This window comes from Carassius auratus, unplaced genomic scaffold (assembly GCF_003368295.1).
Source record: "Carassius auratus strain Wakin unplaced genomic scaffold, ASM336829v1 scaf_tig00216266, whole genome shotgun sequence".
Taxonomy (NCBI): domain Eukaryota; kingdom Metazoa; phylum Chordata; class Actinopteri; order Cypriniformes; family Cyprinidae; genus Carassius; species Carassius auratus.
In genome coordinates this window covers 92,500-105,958 of record NW_020528482.1, presented here as the reverse complement: position 1 = coordinate 105,958, position 13,459 = coordinate 92,500, and the positions used below count along the sequence as shown (strand labels likewise).

General features: G+C 38.9%; 2 long non-coding RNA genes across 2 annotated transcripts; both read left to right on the top strand.

The window, feature by feature from the left end:
* The first annotated feature begins 1,050 nt into the window (after window positions 1-1,050).
* LOC113097413 (uncharacterized) lies at window positions 1,051-1,980 on the top strand. Its single transcript, XR_003288849.1, has 3 exons — window positions 1,051-1,255; window positions 1,470-1,592; window positions 1,859-1,980. It is a non-coding gene; the product is annotated as an uncharacterized LOC113097413 (long non-coding RNA).
* Window positions 1,981-6,235: 4,255 nt separating this feature from the next.
* On the top strand, window positions 6,236-8,453 carry LOC113097412 (uncharacterized). Its single transcript, XR_003288848.1, has 3 exons — window positions 6,236-6,277; window positions 6,384-6,551; window positions 6,632-8,453. It is a non-coding gene; the product is annotated as an uncharacterized LOC113097412 (long non-coding RNA).
* The last annotated feature ends 5,006 nt before the right edge of the window (window positions 8,454-13,459 follow it).

The window sequence follows — 13,459 nt, the reverse complement described above, 5'->3', positions numbered from 1 at the left end:
ATTCCTGAAATATTATGACAATATTTTTGGTATTACCACTGATGCATAATGTTTCCTCTATGTATCCCTTTTTTATTATTATTATTTTTTTATATATTTATATTTCATTAGATTTGGTTTATATATGTGAAGCTTTACATATACTTGATAACATTTGATTCCTGTAGATGTTCTATTTGTTCTGTTCTTTATATGTCCTTGTTGTCTAAAGCATATTCAATAAAAAAACAAAAAATATATATATATGTTTGGCCAGGTCTGGCATAGGCTACAATTTCGTTTGGTTTTAAATTAGCCTGTAGCCTACTCAATTTAAACGTGAATGTGTGCTAGGTATCCTAACTAAAAACATGACAATATAGGTTCCATCATCCCTTTATCTTATGTGAAAGACGATCATGCCTTTCAACCATCAATGCAACCCACAGACGTTTAACAGGATGCAGTTGTACTTTGAAAAGCCAATTCAATTGCGTGATATCTGACGCTTTCAGGGACAGTAATGTACAGAAAATTAGCATTTGTTTTAATAACCTGTAGTATAGCCTACTTTATCAGCCTTTGGCTTTCAAACCTACTTTCCATTTCAACATCCACCCTTTGCATGTGTCAGAGATGCACCTGACCTTAAAGCAACTCCAGTGCAAACCTTTCTGCGTATTATAAGGCGCTCTGAGCAACAACAACGTGGTGTAATTGGCTTTTATTTCAATAATAATTATATATATATATTATATAATAAGGGTAAGTTTGCCTATTTAAAAACTTTCATCATAGAGCCCTGCACACTGACAACTAATTATGCTAATTTTCAGCATTGTAGCACACACTGTATATCAATGTGCTTATCAACATTCCTGGAGTTGCATTGCTGAGCCAACTGCAACAATGTGTTTGTTGTATTATTTCATTGATTATTGCTCACCTTCTAAAGTGGGCAATGTGTGTTGAAAATTACTTGCTTAGATAAATTACTTGCTACTTGATAAATTAGTAGCATTGTAGCTTACTGGGAGCACTGGCCATTAGCTACAGCTTCTCAAGTTCAGTATCACCGATTTTGGTTGTGTATTTCCTATCACACATCACTTGCTAATTGTATTTGAGTGATGGCAATTTCATGCATATACTGAGCAATATAATTCTAATTTAGAAACTGATCAAAGTGATGGTAGCCTTGGTGCAATACAGGCACGGATAGAGGAGCTGGCTGTCCTCGTCAAAGTACGCAGCCTAAACCTTTACAAGCAAACAGGTATTTCAGAATAACATATACCTATATTTAGGTTCTTATTAATTCTACTCAATTCTAAAGTTTCAGTTCCTAACCATACACACTGTGACCCTTTAGAAAATGTCCATTGTACCTATGCAGCTAATGGAGCCTTGTCCCGACAGTTTATGTATAGCAATATGCATGAAATCTGAATCAACTATAAGAAATTAATACTCTGTGACTTTTTTGTCAGATAGCAACAAGAGGCGACATAAGATACGAAGAGTCATTTAAATGACAAAAAACGCCTGGCAGCAGCTGTTGCAGAGTACAATCATCTGGCTGAACCTGGACACGTGGCCTTGCCAAAGTGAAAGTAAGTTTATTTTATTCTCTTTTTTTTAAAATAGAAAAACATTTACGTTCGGTCTCATTATGCAATATTGGTTTCCATCTCAAGTAAACCTCAGACCTATGTTGCAGAAATGTCAAAATCCAATCTTTATATTGTCTATCTAATATCAATCACATTGCACAGGGCTCCTTTGAAAAGTAGATGTAATATCTCAATGGGACTCTCCTGGAAAAATGAATGATGAATAAAACATGTTCTATACATAAAAATTCCCCTTTCACCTTTAGCAGACCTTCACACCAAAAGGAAGGTATTTGATAAGTTTATGGCTGTGCAACGCCTGAAGGAGGAAGAAGTAATCCTCTGTAAGGAAATGCTGCAACACTGGACATCACTAAAGACACAATACTTGACACTGCCCAGCCGGCATTTCAACGTTGATTCAACGTTGAAACAACGTCAGGTACCATGGTTGAATCAACGTTGAAAAACCTTTCGATTTTGCAAATTGGATCAACGTTGAAATCACGACGTTGATTCACCGTTGAAATCGTGACGTTGATGTACGGTTGAAATCACGACGCTGATTCACCGTTGAAATCCCGACGTTGAATCAACGTTGAATAACCTTTCGATTTTGCAAATTGGATCAACGTTGAAATCACGACGTGGATTCACCGTTGAAATCGCGACGCTGTTTCACCGTCTTACCTGCATTATGGGTGAATTAGGGTCGTGCTGCAGACCTGGGATGAAAGCTGAATGAGGTGTTGATTTTGAAAAGTTAATCAGCGTTGATAACACGACGTTGTTTCCCCGTCGTACCTTGCACCGTGTATAAATACACCTAGATCCTAGTTGGCATTTAGATCAACATGGTACATGCAAGGCTAAAAATCTAATGACTGGCAGCAATGGCTTTACAAACAACTTCAATAAACTACCACATGCTCAAAATTGTCACACAGCAGTTTAATTTTGGAAACATACTGTATAAAACAGATGAAAATAATCCCACACTTTATTATGTAGAGTATGCATGGAGGTAATGCTAAAAACAGGTAGAAGAGCAATCCAAATACAATAATATTTAAAGGTTTTTGTAAAATAATTTGGCACATAAATGCATATTTTTTTGCAGCACTTACAAGACAAACCCTTGTACCTTTATGACTGAAACCAGTGGATCTTTTATTTTGGTGGAAACCTACAGTTTCTGTCAAAAACATGTTTGAGTAATGTGTCTCATTACAAGAGTTGTGTACATTTGTGCAGTGAAAATGTGTTGCACAGTACGAGAAGGGAACCTTCCACCAGTTGATTTCTAATGGGAACCCCCCCGGACTGTGTCTTCTTTACCGTGGGGAATGCAGAATGAGATTTCTACCGCAGGGCACTCTAAAATGTTAGAACCAGCAGCCTTAGTGTATACGGTGTGGTTGTGCTTCGGGTGATCCTTGAAAGTGTCCCAGCGCTAGGTCCTTTCTGACGCCGTCCCCTCCACTCTCTCCCACTTGTGTACTTTCTGTACCGTCCTGTATAAACATTTACATTTAATCATTTAACAGACGATTTTATCCAAAGCGACTTACAAATGAGAATAACAGAAGCAGTCAGGTGTACAAGCGAACAACAACAGTATACAAGTGCTATGACAAGTCTCAGTTAGTCTAGTACAGAACACATAGCCAGGTTTTTTTTTTTTTTATATATATATATATATATATATGAAAGACAAGAAAAGAAGGAAAAGTGCTAGCATTAGTTGGTTAAGTTCTGGTGAAAAAGATGAGTCTTAAGATGTTTCTTGAAAATGAGTAAAGACTCAGCAGTTGGGATTGAGATTGGGAGGTGATTCCACCAGCTGGGCACAGTCCAGGAAAAGGTCCGTGAGAGTGATTGTGAACTTCTTTGGGATGGCACCACAAGGCGTCGTTCACTTGCAGAGTGCAAACTTCTGGAGGGAACATAAGATTTAACCAGTGAGTTTAGGTATGTTCACAATGTTTGACAATAACTTTGATATTGTGAAATATATTTAACTGAAAACTGAATGCAAAATAAATCACACAATATTTTCACTTTACAGTTCAGTAACAGTGATGTTGGAAACAAAGTGGACAACACTATTCATTAAACACTTATTTAATGTATTCAGATGAAAATGTACAATATTAACAAATTATTCACAAGCAGTGTTTTCAGAGCCCCCAGTTACACTGTTTTAATCAGAACACTAACATTACAGTGTAGAAAAACAAGTCAATTCAGTACATTTTTATTAAACTAAGCACAATCAAAACCTATCACAAAAGGTCAAAGCATCTCTAGCAGAAGTGACGGTGCAATGTAGCAGAAGAACAATTTCTTACCAATGTTTCAAGAACAAGCTGGATCCTCGATGACTCTACAAGGGGAAAGAAGAAAGAGTTTACTGAAAAGTTCTTAAAAAGCAGGATTTCATTTTATACCATTTCTTTAACCCAATGGTTCTCAAACTTTTATATCAAGTACCACTTCAGAAAATATTTGTTATTAAATATTAAGTTGCACCATAATGACCAACATTACATTTCAGCAGCGTAGTTGGCCAAACTATTCAGCTACAGGTCTACAGTTAAAAAATGAGGCAGTTTTATTCTAATAAGAATATTTATTGTTGTCAGACATTTTACCATGGTAAATACAGTTTGAACATTAACACTACAACTGTGCTTACATACACAGGTAAATGAAAAAAAAAAGTTTAAATTAAAATGTAATTTTAAATGTAATTATGTAACAAAAGTTACAAAACTGTACTGTACTTTCACTCTAACATACTTAAATGTGCAAAAAAAAAACTTACTCAAAGATTAAGTTAAAATATATTAACATTAATTAGTTTAATTTAGTGATTCACCTGCATAACAACTAGAGGGGGCCTGACACTTTGAGAACCATGGCTTTAAACAATCCTTTCTTTTTTTTTTTTTTTTCATTTTCATTAATTCATTAAAATTATATTATTTAAATACCGACATTTGCACTTATATGTTGCAGAAAACACTTTGAAACTATTATAAGAATACAAACATATATAACACACCTAATGCATGGGATTCATATCAGGAAAATATGGGAAAATCTCTAAAAGACAGACATTACCACATAACTTACCAGCAACACATTGGGTGAGCATCTAACTTGATCATCTGTGATAAAGCAATGCAAAAATAGACACACGGGTATTTATTTATCTGCAGGTTACATGTCCTTTAAACTACCCATTTGTAAACTCTGGTAATACTTTACTATTTTCAAAAGATAATAAAGATAAAGTTAGCGATTTTCTTACCTCATTTTGCCAGGATGTTTTCAGGACCTCGCAGAACACCTGACCCTTTTTGTGTTCACAGTTTTTGTTCTCCATTGACATGTCACGACTCAAATTCGCTCAAAATAAATAAAAAATGTACAGGCAAATATGAAATAATTCGGGACCGACCGAGCAGTAAGTTATAACGAGCAGCAGCTCACAGTTAGCCGCCTCACTCACAGAAAGACGACAATAACGGTCATATTTTTAAATGTAGAAAAGCGCGAACCGATTCAGTGTCCAGTTTCCTGAATGACAGCCAGATTAACCAATCATGATAGAAGTAATAAAATAAAACTACCAATGGGAGTTGTTTTCAGTGTGATAAAGCAGCGAAATGTATAGTTTTATTGTTGTTAATGATGATAATATTTAACATATACCTTTAGATTTTAGAATAGGTATCATGACTAAAATATTTTTAAATGCTATTAAAATAATAATTAATTTAAATAATTTAATATAAATAATTTAAAAGCTTGTTAACCTTTTTCTACCATTTAGCATTAAACATTTTTAACATTGTTTCATTAAAACAACTGACCTTATTTCAACCATATTTCAATGTTGAAAGTTGGTCATGTGCTGGAAGTTTTTCAACAGTTCATCTTTAGACGTTGAATCAACGTTGTTTCAACGTTGAAACCACAACTGACCTTATTTCAACCATATTTCAACATTGAAAGTTGGTCATGTGCTGGATGTTTTTCAACCATTCAGCTTTAAACGTTGAATCAACGTTGTTTCAACGTTGAAACCACAACTGACCTTATTTCAACCATATTTCAACGTTGAAGGTCGGTCATGTGCCGGCTGGGTGGGAGCCCTTTCTTCAAACTGTAAGCACATCTATGTCTGTGTCACTGTTTATTTAGATAGAACTGTCTGCAATATTTTACTACACTTTCACCTTAAATACAGTTTTGCTGGAGTGAGTATGTGTCACGGAGTGACTGTGACGGGGCGGAACCAAAAATGAGGAAGATTAGTTCCGCCATATACCATATATCGCAAACACCGCCGCTTCCGGGAATTCCGGTGAACCCAAATCGGCGTGTTATTGGGAACAGGTGTCTTGTTAAGCGTGGCGATCACGAATTTGGCAATTCAGTGAAGAGGAGACACATAAATAGGGCATCAGAAACACAGGAAATGGTTGGTGATTCCGAGAGAATCGTGTACTGTGGAGCTTGGGCAAAGAGAGATACACACACAGGGCTGAGTATACGAATATCTTTATTGGAGCATTGTGTTCAGATGCATTGTGTGAGGTGAAGTTAACACACATTGAAGATCTGCTAGGATTGCAGGAAGGAGGAAAGTGGAAAGATCCAGTGTTAATGAAAGGGTGAGTACACTGAAATATTAGTCGTGTCAACGGTTACTTTGCAAGTGTGGAATATCCATATACCTCTTGTGAGTTGTGACCAATGTGAGCGGCCCCACCGTAATAGGATTAGTGGGTGTGCCGGGACCAGCGAAAAAAAGGAGTCTGGTGCCTTGTCGTGGCTGTGACATTTCCTCTGCCATCTGCTGCATCGGTGCCCCCAACGTCCAGGAACTAATCCCCGGTCCTATGTGGTTTTGACCCTAATTCACTGTGAGCTTTTGGAGTGCAGTGGGTGAGTCCTTTTCTTTGTTGTGTGTACACTTGAAGTCTGCAGTGTCGTGCTGTGTCATGTCGTCAGTAATCACCCTCTAGGCTGGGAGAGTAAACCCTGTGGGGAAGAACGTGCACCGGTGTTGTGAGACAACCGTCTTTTATATACATGCCCGCTCGTGGCTTTGGACCCCTACTCCACCGAGTGGTGACGTGTCAACAATAGCAAGTAAGGAACAGTGTGCATATTGTGGGGGACGATGACTGCGACGTGTTGGCTGCTATATGAACATCCAGCACTGTAGCCCTTGTGTATGAATACCTGTTTGTGGAGTGCTTTCCGAGGTTCGCCCCTGTCTAGATCTCTGGTCCGTTGTCTGGAAGAGAGGAGAGGGAAGCGTTCGAGTCATTCCTGAGGTACATACCCGGTGGCACAAACCTACCTGAAGTCACCCAGCGTGGTGGCACCAGCTGAGGCCGTGGAAGGCCCAACGTGCAGCAACTTCAATCTGTACTTCTATCCACTCTTGGTCAAATTCAAGAGGTGGTGAGTCTTTCTCCATATATTCACTGAAGCTAAGTAAATTTGTGAAGGAACTCTGTCTGTCTGTTACCAGTCCTACAGGTCTGAGCTTGAGGCTCTGAGCCATCATGGGAGTGTTTCCACGGTTGGAGGTGACCGGTTTGAGTGTTGGTCTGGGAAGTCTGCCCCAGTGAAGAAGACCACAGTTGTCGTGACATATACACATTCTCTAGACTCCCGAGCTGAAAAGGGCTTAAGCCTGACGTCCACCTCTTCGAGGGTCTGTGAGTTGTATCCATTCAGTATTGTCATCGAATACCCACCTGTATGCCCAAAGTCAAACTCCAGTTGCCCTTTGTATACTCTACTGTACGCCCACATTTAAGAGCCAGCATATTGTCCTTGTATACTTGCGTGTACGTCCAAAGTAAAGACCCAGTTGTCCTTCTGCATACATACTTGTACGCCCGAGTGAAATACCAGTGCATCGCCCTTGCATACTCGCCTACAAACTCCATCCGTAGGGTTTACCTGGACGAAAATCCCCGTGACAGAGTAAGAAGCGACTCGGACCTATACTCTCTGGCCTCGAGAGTGGATATTAGATTCCCTTTTCCCTTCCCTTCACACCTTTTAGATAATTTAAATAAAGTTTGTTTTACTCATACTCCCTTTCTCTCGTGTGTCTGGTCATTGGGATGTTCTTGGGACCTCCTCGAGGTGGAAACTAGGGAGGGGAGAGACTCACGACATCTGTGGTCCGCTCCGACCTGTGACATATGTTTGGTGAAGATCCCCATTTCCTTGATTGCAGTAATTAACTAGTCACTCTGGAATGCATGTGCACACTAACAAATGTAATTGACTTCATTGATTTATTGTTATGTTTTTGCAGCCTCTCTTGTTGACTTCTCTGAGGATGCACAAAAAGGACTGCAGTGTCTGGTTCATCAGAGGCTCAGCAAACTGAAAGCAAAAATGCTTTTAGTCAACATCCATTACAAATCTATCCTGAATGATAACTCTCACCTGGAGATGGAGTTGGAAGAAGACATATAACTTGATGCTATAGCCTCTGATTTCAGCTGTTCTGATGAGGACTCTGACTGAATGTCATCTGCCATCAAACATGCTTCAATTACTGTGTGCTAAATTCAGAAAAAACAGGTGTTAATTATAGGGCCTAAAAACTCTGCTTGTAATAACCTGGAACACTGTCTAAGACTTGATGGTTGCTGTCAATTCTTCGTTATCATTTAGGAACCTAGGTCTGCTACTTGATGGCAATCTTTCCTTAGAAAGCCACGTTTCTAGCCTTTGTAAATCTGCATTTTTCCATCTCAAAAATATATCTTAGTTACGGCCTATGCTCTCAATGTCAAATGCAGAAATGTTAATCCATGCATTTATGACTTCATGGTTAGACTATTGTAATGCTTTATTGGGTGGTTGTTCTGCACGCTTAGTAAACAAACTACAGCTAGTCCAAAATTCTTACTAGAACCAGGAAGTATGACCATATTAGCCCGGTCCTGTCCACACTGCACTGGCTCCCTATCAAACACCATATAGATTTTAAAATATTGCTTATTACTTCTAAAGCCCTGAATGGTTTAGCACCTCAGTATTTGAATGAGATCCTTTTACATTATACTCCTCTATGTCCGCTACGTTCTCAAAACTCAGGCAATTTGATAATACCTAGAATATCAAAATCAACTGCGGGCGGCAGATCCTTTTCCTATTTGGCGCCTAAACTCTGGAATAACCTACCTAACATTGTTCGGGAGGCAGACACACTCTTGCAGTTTAAATCTAGATTAAAGACCCATCTCTTTAACCTGGCATACACATAACATACTAATATGCTTTTAATATCCAAATCCGTTAAAGGATTTTTAGGCTGCATTAATTGGGGTGTTATGGGAAGTGTTTCCGGTTTACCTATTTACTTGCTACATCATTAGAAGAATGGCATCTACGCTAATATTTGTCTGTTTCTCTCTTGTTTCCGAGGTCACCGTGGCCACCAGAACCAGTCTGTAACCAGTTCAGAGGGTCACTGCAGTCGCCCGGATCCAGTACGTATCCAGACCAGATGGTGGATCAGCACCTAGAAAGGACCTCTACTGCCCAGAAAGACAGCGGAGTCCAGGACAACTAGAGCCCCAGATACAGATCCCCTGTAAAGACCTTGTCTCAGAGGACCACCAGGACAAGACCACAGGAAACGGATGATTCTTCTGCACAATCTGACTTTGCTGCAGCCTGAAGTTGAACTACTGGTTTCATCTGGTCAGAGGAGAACTGGCCCCCCAACTGAGCCTGGTTTCTCTCAAGGTTCTTTTTCTCCATTCTGTCACCGATGGAGTTTCGGTTATTTGCCGCTGTCGCCTCTGGCTTGCTTAGTTGGGGACACTTCATCTACAGTGATATCGTTGACTTGATTGTAAATAAATGCACAGACACTATTTAAACTGAACAGAGATGACAACTGAATTCAATGATGAACTGCCTTTAACTATCATTTTGCATTATTGAGACACTGTTTTCCAAATGAATGTTGTTCAGTGCTTTGACGCAATGTATTTTGTTTAACGCACTATATAAATAAAGGTGATTGATTGTTTGATCATAATATGGATGTGCTCTGTTTGACAGAAACTTGGCTAAAACCTGATGATTACATTATTTTAAATGAGTCCACCCCCCAAGATAAAAGGCAAAGGGGGAGGAGTTGCTTCAATTTATAACAACGTTTTCAGGATTTCTCAGAGGGCAGGCTTCAAGTATAACTCGTTTGAAGTAATGGTGCTACATATAACATTATCCAGAGAAACAAATGTTAATGATAAATCCCCTGTTATGTTTGTACTGGCTACTGTATACAGGCCACCAGGGCACCATACAGACTTTATTAAAGAGTTTGGTGATTTTACATCCGAGTTAGTTCTGGCTGCAGATAAAGTTTTAATAGTTGGTGATTTTAATATCCATGTCGATAATGAAAAAGATGCATTGGGATCAGCATTTATAGACATTCTGAACTCTATTGGTGTTAGACAACATGTTTCAGGACCTACTCCTTGTCGAAATCATACTCTAGATTTAATACTGTCACATGGAATTGATGTTGATAGTGTTGAAATTATTCAGCCAAGTGATGATATCTCAGATCATTATTTAGTTCTGTGCAAACTTCATATAGCCAAAATTGTAAATTCTACTTCTTGTTACAAGTATCGAAGAACCATCACTTCTACCACAAAGGCTGCTTTTTAAGTTATCTTCCTGATGTATCCAAATTCCTTAGCATATCCAAAACCTCAGAACAACTTGATGATGTAACAGAAACTATGGACTCCCTCTTTTCTAGCACTTTAAATACAGTTGCTCCTTTACGCTTAAGGAAGGTTAAGGAAAACAGTTTGACACCATGGTATAATGAGCATACTCGCACCCTAAAGAGAGCAGCCCGAAAAATGGAGCGCAGCTGGAGGAAAACAAAACTTGAGGTATTTCGTATTGCTTGGGGGGAAAGTAGCATATCCTACAGAAAAGCATTAAAAACTGCTAGATCTGATTACTTTTCTTCTCTTTTAGAAGAAAACAAACATAACCCCAGGTATTTATTCAATACAGTGGCTAAATTAACAAAAAATAAAGCCTCAACAAGTGTTGACATTTCCCAACACCACAAAAGTAATGACTTTATGAACTACTTTACTTCTAAAATCGATACTATTAGAGATAAAATTGCAACCATTCAGCCGTCAGCTACAGTATCACATCAGACAGTGCACTATAGACCCCCCTATAGGAACAGTTCCACTCATTCTCTACTATAGGAGAGGAAGAATTGTATAAACTTGTTAAATCATCTAAACCAACAACATGTATGTTAGACCCTATACCATCTAAGCTCCTAAAAGAGGTGCTTCCAGAAGTCATAGGTCCTCTTCTGACTATTATTAATTCCTCATTGTCATTAGGATATGTCCCCAAAACCTTCAAACTGGCTGTTATTAAGCCTCTCATAAAAAATAAAAAAAAAACACAACTTGACCCCAAAGAACTTGTTAATTATAGACCAATCTCGAATCTCCCTTTTCTGTCCAAGATACTAGAAAAGGTGGTATCCTCACAATTATATTCCTTCTTAGAGAAAAATGGTATATGGGAGGATTTTCAGTCAGGTATCATAGTACTGAGACTGCTCTCCTTAGAGTTACAAATAATCTGCTCTTATCATCTGATCGTGGGTGTATCTCTCTATTAGTTTTATTGGATCTTAGTGCTGCGTTTGACACAATTGACCACAGCATTCTTTTGCATAGACTTGAACACTTTGTTGGCATCAGTGGAAGTTCATTAGCATGGTTTAAATCGTACTTATATGACCGCCATCAGTTCGTAGTAGTGAATGAAGATGTATCATATCGATCACAAGTGCAGTATGGAGTACCTCAAGGCTCAGTACTAGGGCCGCTACTCTTCACGCTTTATATGTTACCCTTGGGAGATATCATCAGGAAACATGGTGTTAGCTTTCACTGTTATGCTGATGATACTTAGCTCTATATTTCCTCGCAGCCCGGTGAAACACACACATTTGAAAAACTAATGGAATGCATTGTCGATATAAAAAATTGGATGACGAGTAATTTCTTACTGCTAAATTCAGAAAAAACAGGTGTTAATTATAGGGCCTAAAAACTCTGCTTGTAATAACCTAGAACACTGTCTAAGACTTGATGGTTGCTCTGTCAATTCTTCGTCATCAGTTAGGAACCTAGGTGTGCTACTTGATCGCAATCTTTCCTTAGAAAGCCACGTTTCTAGCATTTGTAAAACTGCATTTTTCCATCTCAAAAATATTTCTAAATTATGGCCTATGCTCTCAATGTCATACACATAACATACTAATAAGCTTTTAATATCCAAATCCGTTAAAGGGTTTTTAGGCTGCATTAATTAGGTAAACCGGAACCGGAAACACTTCACATAACACCCTATGTACTTGCTACATCATTAGAAGAATGGCATCTATGCTTATATTTGTCTGTTTCTCTCTTGTTCCGAGGTCACCGTGGGCACCAGATCCAGTCTGTATCCAGTTCAGAGGGTCACTGCAGTCGCCCGGATCCAGTACGTATCCAGACCAGATGGTGGATCAGCACCTAGAAAGGACCTCTACTGCCCAGAAAGACAGCGGAGACCAGGACAACTAGAGCCCCAGATACATATCCCCTGTAAAGACCTTGTCTCAGAGGACCACCAGGACAAGACCACAGGAAACAGATGATTCTTCTGCACAATCTGACTTTGCTGAAGCCTGGAATTGAACTACTGGTTTCGTCTGGTCAGAGGAGAACTGGCCCCCCAACTGAGCCTGGTTTCTCCCAAGGTTTTTTTCTCCATTCTGTCACCGAAGGAGTTTCGGTTCCTTACCGCTGTTGCCTCTGGCTTGCTTAGTTGGGGTCACTTCATCTACAGCGATAACATTGACTTGATTGCAAATAAATGCACAGACACTATTTAACTGAACAGAAATGACATCACTGAATTCAATGATGAACTGCCTTAACTATCATTTTGCATTATTGAGACACTGTTTTCCAAATGAATGTTGTTCAGTGCTTTGACGCAATGTATTTTGTTTAAAGCACTATATAAATAAAGGTGATTGATTGATTGATCTGAAACAATGCTTAGTGAGGTGGTACATGTCAAAGTAACATCCACATGAATGGCAGGAACCAAGTTTTAGCAGGAAAACATTGAGCAAAGCATCACACAAGCTTGCCTTATGCCCATAGTGCATCCTGGTGCCATTTGTTATTAAGGTAAACGATGCACATGCACCTGGCCATCCACAGAATGTATTGCCCATTGTTGCCATTTTTGGCAGTGGACAGGTCAGCCTGGGCTGTGACCATCACCTGTGGATGTGATTTGACATGAATTGGAACATTCCCACTTCCTATTATTTTGTTCTCATGGACCTATACTGTGTTCTATTGTATATTGGTGAATCAAAATTACGGCTGATACTTTTTGATGTGTAGGCCTACCAGGAAAGCTACTTAAACAATAAGTAGCTTTCCTGGTAGTACTGGCTACGGCTAATTTAACCATAGACGGTTAAAATAGCCGCCTGCACCTAAAACCCGAGGGTCACATCAGGCCCGCTATGTCTATGATGTAATAAATTCAATAAACCTAATACTGCAAACTATCCTCAAGAAGGAAGAGGCCACAAAAACTGTCATGGAAGTGGGTATACAGTATTGTTCAAAATAATAGCAGTACAATGTGACTAACCAGAATAATCAAGGTTTTTCGTATATTTTTTTATTGCTACGTGGCAAACAAGTTACCAGTAGGTTCAGTAGATTCTCAGAAAA